The sequence below is a fragment of the Corvus cornix genome, chromosome 1, assembly GCF_000738735.6.
Source record: "Corvus cornix cornix isolate S_Up_H32 chromosome 1, ASM73873v5, whole genome shotgun sequence".
In the NCBI taxonomy this organism is placed as follows: domain Eukaryota; kingdom Metazoa; phylum Chordata; class Aves; order Passeriformes; family Corvidae; genus Corvus; species Corvus cornix.
The window spans coordinates 104,512,575-104,518,693 of record NC_046332.1 but is presented as its reverse complement, the minus strand read 5'-3'; positions in this window follow the sequence as shown (position 1 = coordinate 104,518,693).

Sequence of the window (6,119 nt, the reverse complement as noted above, 5' to 3'; positions counted from 1 at the left end):
TTGTCTTTTGTATTATTTATTCAACATCAAAATAATAAGCAAGGATGCCTAATTTTGGTGTACGCCTGGTTTATAGGAGGTGCAGGTTTTGGTTCACTTAGGTCGTTCAGCACCTTCAGTTCCTACCCCAGTCAGGGTCAGAGGGATCAAAACCCACACAGAATTCTTAATGGTCTGTACTTGCTAAAGAATATTAATAGGATAAACTTGTACATCAAAGATCAGCAGCAACGCTTTGTTCTCTTCTGTACCTCAGGTACCCGATGTGAGCAAATGCCCTTGAAACAAAGTGAGGCTGAGAAATACAGCAGCTGGTATTGTGTGTTGGTACGTGTGCTCCTGGAGCTTACGGGTATCAGGTGTTGCTGAGTTATATAATGTCTATATATAATACATCTTCCATATTTTTGGAATAATATTTTCTGGACACCTATGGGGATGTTACTTTTTGACATCAGTCTTGTAACAAACTGGCTTATGCTTTCAATTTCATGCCCATTAAAAATGGCTTAAAATGGGCTGCCCCCTTTTGGGGATAATCAGACTTTGGTTCAGTGATTTCAAAAAGCAATCCCACGGAGAAATACCAATAAACTAGAGAATCCTGAGCAGAGCAAGCCACTGCAGTGCAGAGCATAATTCATAGAAAGCATTTGACAATAGCATTTTTGATGATTCATTCTCCTGACTCAGATGGAAGAAAGAACCCGGCATGGGAACAGTGTGCATTTGCAATAAAAGAATGAGAGATTGCAAGGGCACACTTGTTGTGATGACCCTGGAAATGATAGCAGGTTATTCTGGTGTCCATTCTGGGCCAGGCTGAGATGGGTCAGGGGGAGAGAGAGACAGCCCAGTCAGTAAATTTATGAATGCAATATAAATTATTGAAGGATGCAGGGAAAATGTCTAGCCAAGTATAGCTGATGACTTCTCTTATAAGTTTGTCTGGTAAAGATAATTCCACATGCTGCAGGGCAGGAAGCATTGTGTGACATCCTAATTTTTTCATAAATTGTTCTGTGAGATGGGGGCAGCTCTGCACAAGATTGTTTTCATAGTATTGTGTCTTGTATTTGCATTACCCTGTGACTAACTAGCAATGAGGTCTGCTTGAAGCTTTACGCACTGCTAAGCTGCAATAAAATCTCTCCACCCCGTGAGCACTCTAGTATCTGGCATTGTGGTTGTTTTAATGGGATTATTTTTTCTTGTATAGGGACTGCAGTTTGGGCTTCCCTTGTCTGGCCGCATCTGTCTTGAATCTTGTTGAATTTCAGCAGGTTGGTGATGCCTCCCCTTTGTCATATTTAGCTGAGAACAGCCTGCATGTTTGAAAGCATGGGGACAAAAGTGCCAGTGTGCAGAAAATCCTGTTTTTCAAGGAATTCAGCTTAAAATGAAGAACACAGAATTAGTGTAGCTCTTGGTAACTGGATTAAAACTAACTGCCTTCAAAAGAATTGCTATGCAGTGCAGTCTTCCCAAGGAGGCCCTAGTTTGGAATTTTTTGACTTGAATTGGGCTGAGAGGGAAAACCTTGTGCACTTTGCCTGGGTTTGCAAATCTCACATCATGTGTAGTCCGGTCAGATGTGCCTGACAGCCCCCTGCACACCACAAGTACATCTCTAGTGACATGCTGAGTTGGAGGCTCTAAGTACCCCAGAAACAGAAGGATACCTTTCAGTTCAGTCAGAATTCTTTTTGCTGTCTGCTGCTGAGAAGACCTTCAGTAAGAGGGTAATCAGCTGTGGGATACACAAGTGTCTGTGGGAGCTGTGCTCAAGGCTTGGGCACAGCACAGAGGTGCTGTGTGAGACATTTTCCACTGAGCCCCAGCTTTCCTGCACTCTCAGTCCTGCTGTGGATGTGGTTCCAGATGGTTCCTGTGTGCACCTGGGCTGCAGGTCAGGGCCACCTGTGGCTTGACTGTGCTGTGGGTGCACACCAGCTCTGGCCAAATGACCTGGTGACATGGTGGCAGGTGTCCAGCCCTGCAACTGGAAGGAGGGTGGGGACTTGCTTCGCCTGGTACAACCAACAGCAGTGCTGTGAACAGACTCTTCAGGTGGAGTGCAAGGTACTGATGCTTTTTTCTGGCTGTTGCCTCTTTGCACTGGCCTTCAGAGGATGGTTCAGGTTTATTTTTGACCAATGAAGCGTAGAAAGGTCCTTGAAACCCATGGAGAGTGAAGGAAGATGGGCTGATACAGATTCCTCCCCATTTTCAATTTTGTTGTTTTCGCTGCTGCCTCTATGCATTTATGCATACTAACTTCACAAATGCCTGGCAGTCTGTAAACTTTACATCGTCTTTCTTTCAAACTTGGCTTAACCTGTCTGGGTAGTCTTCCGCAAGGCTATATGAGTCACAAAAAGTAGCAATATGCTAAGTTAAATACAGTAAATGATTTATCTCCTCTTCCTCTGGTTTGTGTTTTGAAATGTACGCTGCGCGGTTTGATAGCTTCCTACCACTGCTGCCAGGCCACCTGTCCTGCGCCCCGTCCAAGTCTTTGTCTCCAAAAATACCACTGCAACTCAGACAAACACCCTGGCAGCCATGCCAGGGAAGACCTTTAAAATGATGATCTCTTATCGCCACAGTGGGAGAGAAAGATGTATTACACATCTGACCCAACACTTCAGAACTGCAGAGCCATGTCTAAAATGCACATAGTGAGCTGATCAGCCTCTGGAAACAGGCACTGTATGGCATCACAGTAGTTAACATAGTGCTACTGCTGTCTGTGGTATAGGCTGGTTTTTTTGTCTGATTCTTTTTTTGTTTTGTTTTTTTTGGTTTTTTCTTTCTTTTTTTTTTTTTTTTTTAATCAGTGCCTCAGGTTATTAGCATTGGTAAATTAGGCCTTTATCCCTTGCAAACCCTGGAGCAAGTCCAGAGAAGGGCAACAAAGCTGGTGAAGGGGCAAGAGTGCAAGTCCTAAGAGGAGCTGCTAAGGGATCTGGGGTTGTTTGGTGTGTAGAAAGGGAGGCTCAGGGGAGACCTTATTGCTCTTAAAAGCAGGGTGTAGCCAGGTGGGACTTGGTCTCTTCTCCCAGTAACAAGTGACAGGATGAGAGGAAGTGACCTTAAGTTGCACCAGGGTTGGTTTAGCTTAGATACTAGGAAAAGTTTTTTCAAAGACAGGGTGGTAAAACATTGGAAAAGGCAGTCCAGGGAGGTGGGTGAGTCAGCATCCCTGGAAGTGTTCAAATAACATGACGATATGGCACATGAGGACATGGTTTAATGGTGAAGATGGTGGCAGTGCTAGGTTGATGGTTGGACTTGACCTTAAAGGTCTTTCCCAACCATAACAATTCTATGATTCTGTGAAACCCAGTGCTTTTTTTCTGCTTACCCTTTCTTTTTCCCTGTTAGGAAAGATATTGCAAGTATGTAATGCCATGTGGTAGCTGTGGACAGACTCTTGAGTTTTCAAATAAGTAAGTTAAATGTAAACAGATGGTGAAGTGGGTGTCCTGCTGAGATTTATGTCTCCCAAAAGCAGTAGGGTTGTCTTTATGCTCATGTTGCTGTTGGTTTTCGTAGACTTGACCCACATGTTTCCATACCCAGGCTAGCTGGCAGCAGCCTAGGGAAGGGCAGCACCCTCACTGCACAGGACTGTTAATGCTGAGCCCTCGGGTGCCATGCTGGCCCGTGTGAGCTAACATAGCAGTCACTGGGTCCATGGACAATCAGCTCGTGCTGCACATCAGAGAGCAAGAGAATGGTGTTGCAGCCACTTAGGCTTCATTCGCTGTATAGATGGATGTAACTGAGTGTTTTCTGCAGAGCTGCAGGGTGAAAAACCCAAGTGAGATGCAGCTCCTGCCAAGCATCCTTGTCCCTGGCAGCAGCATCTTCTGGTGTGCAGTGGAGGGACTTCAGGGGTGGTTCCTCCTCACTGCTGAGCTCTGCAGAAGGCACTAATTTGCACACCTTCATGACGGGCTGTCCAATATCCTATGGGTCAAGGCCCATATTGATTGTGAGAAAGACATGGCAGAGACACTTTGTAAGAGCCCAGCGTTCAAGGGGACGACGTGAGGGAGGCAAAGTACCTCAACTGTCTGCCTACGTGCAGATAGAATAGGGAAGCATGTCTGTTAAAACAAAAGGTCCGGGTGGCTTGTTTGGTTTTAAGAAACTTTCCATCCTCCCATTGAAAGAAGCCCTTGGGGTGAAAGGAGTGCAGTTGTGAGCTTAATATTGTTGGCCTCTGTTTCTACCAAGGTTACATAATTGCTGTTTTCCTGGGAAATGAAATCATGGAAGTGAAAAAGCTAAATTTGCCAGAGCATAAGCAGGCGCAACTTTGATTTCAGGCACCTGTCTGTGCCAGTATTTAATTTGGCAGAGGAAATGTAGCATCAAAATGAATATGAACAAGTAGCACAAAAATAATGGCACAACTGGCATTCAGACACTGAGATGTGAGAACAAACACATCCCTCCCTAGCATGGGAAACTTCTCAGTACATAGTGTTTATGGGGGATGAGGCCAATGACAGAAGCAGGCAAGGAGAGTCCTCTGCAGCAGGAATGGGGAGGAGGTTGGAAAATACACTTACAGAATTCCAATGAACCCCATCTGTAATGAATTGGATGGAGAAAAGGGCAAGCTGCAGCCAAAGAAGAGAGGCTGAAAGGCTGTAAGGCCTTTCCTCTGTCTCGCCTTAGTAATTATCTCTTGTTTGCAGAGCTTCCATTAATTGGAATGCATTTCCTAATGAAATTAGGCTGGCAGCCAGTATTCAAGTCTTTTTACTGCTAGGGAAAATTTGTTCTTTGAACAACTCAGCCATTGATTTTTATTTGTGTTTTCATTCATCATGAGACTGTTATGTGCCAAAAATTCCGTGCTCCGTCATATTGCCTTGGACAGTCTGAGTTATTTGATTTATTCCCTTGCTCCTGTGTCTCAAAAATGGAGTCCTACAGCAGTGCCCCATTTGTAGTTACTTTGTTGTACGGTTTCCTCATATCCCCCTTTTTCTTTTTAAACAGTTTGCCTTCCTTTTAGCTACCTATCTGTTGGGACAGCAAAGACATTAAGAATCCTAAATTTAAGAAAAACAAAAGGACTTCAAAAAATTGGCTTCAGTGACTTCTGTATTGTGGGATTTCTGAATTTAAAAGGATATTCAAACTTCCTTGTTTATAGGTAGCACAGGAACTATATCAATGCAGAAGAGCACATTTTGAAGAGAGACCTTTGACAAAGTGAAACTGGCAGCTGTTTTGCTGGAAGGGGCAAAGACCGTGTTCAGACCTCAGATAGTCTTTGAGCTGTACTTTGCTTCTCTCTTTGAAGAAAGGTGGGGCTGGAGGCAGGAATTACAGCATTATTTGGACTCAGTGTTTGCACTCTTGCAGCCAGGTCAGGACTAGGCATATTTATCAGAGGACATGATTCCAAAACATGATTCCAAAACTGCTGTGTGTGAACAGCCTTGTCTATCTTAGTGTGCAGGATATGGTTTGATACATGGACAGTATCTGCATAGTACCTTATCCGTCAGGCTGAATTACTTCCAAGAATTAATCTTTCTGCTCCATCCTCACTACACGATAAATATCTGTACTGATCATCCTCCACAGCAAATATGAATCTTATAAAATGCATGCAGCCATTTTACAACAGGCTTTAAGTAATTGATCTGCTGATCTCCTTTCTCATTCAGCACATGGGAAGAACAGTGAGCAAGGCTGAAGGTTAGATGGAGAGAAAATGATTTGAGTTACCTCCAGCTCAGAATGATCAAAAACATGAGACTAGCTTTAAAATTAGTTTTTGAAAAGCAATCTGCTTAAGGTTCATCTTAGTTTCTTTGATGTCTGAGACTTAAATGAATGCACCCAATTTACCTTTACAGATTTGTCTCAAGACATGCTAGCATAAATGGTTGTGAATTAAATCTTAATCACCCACCATCTATAGCAACTGGAAGCAGGGACAAAATCAGTATTACAGGATCTATGACAGAAGAAAGGAGAGAAGAAAAACAGTAGAACTCTGCACTTTTTAGGACTTTGCTGCAGCTTCTTGAGCAGTGACATTTTTTCTTTAATCTACTAAAGATTCAAACTCTGTGTGTGTATTGTGC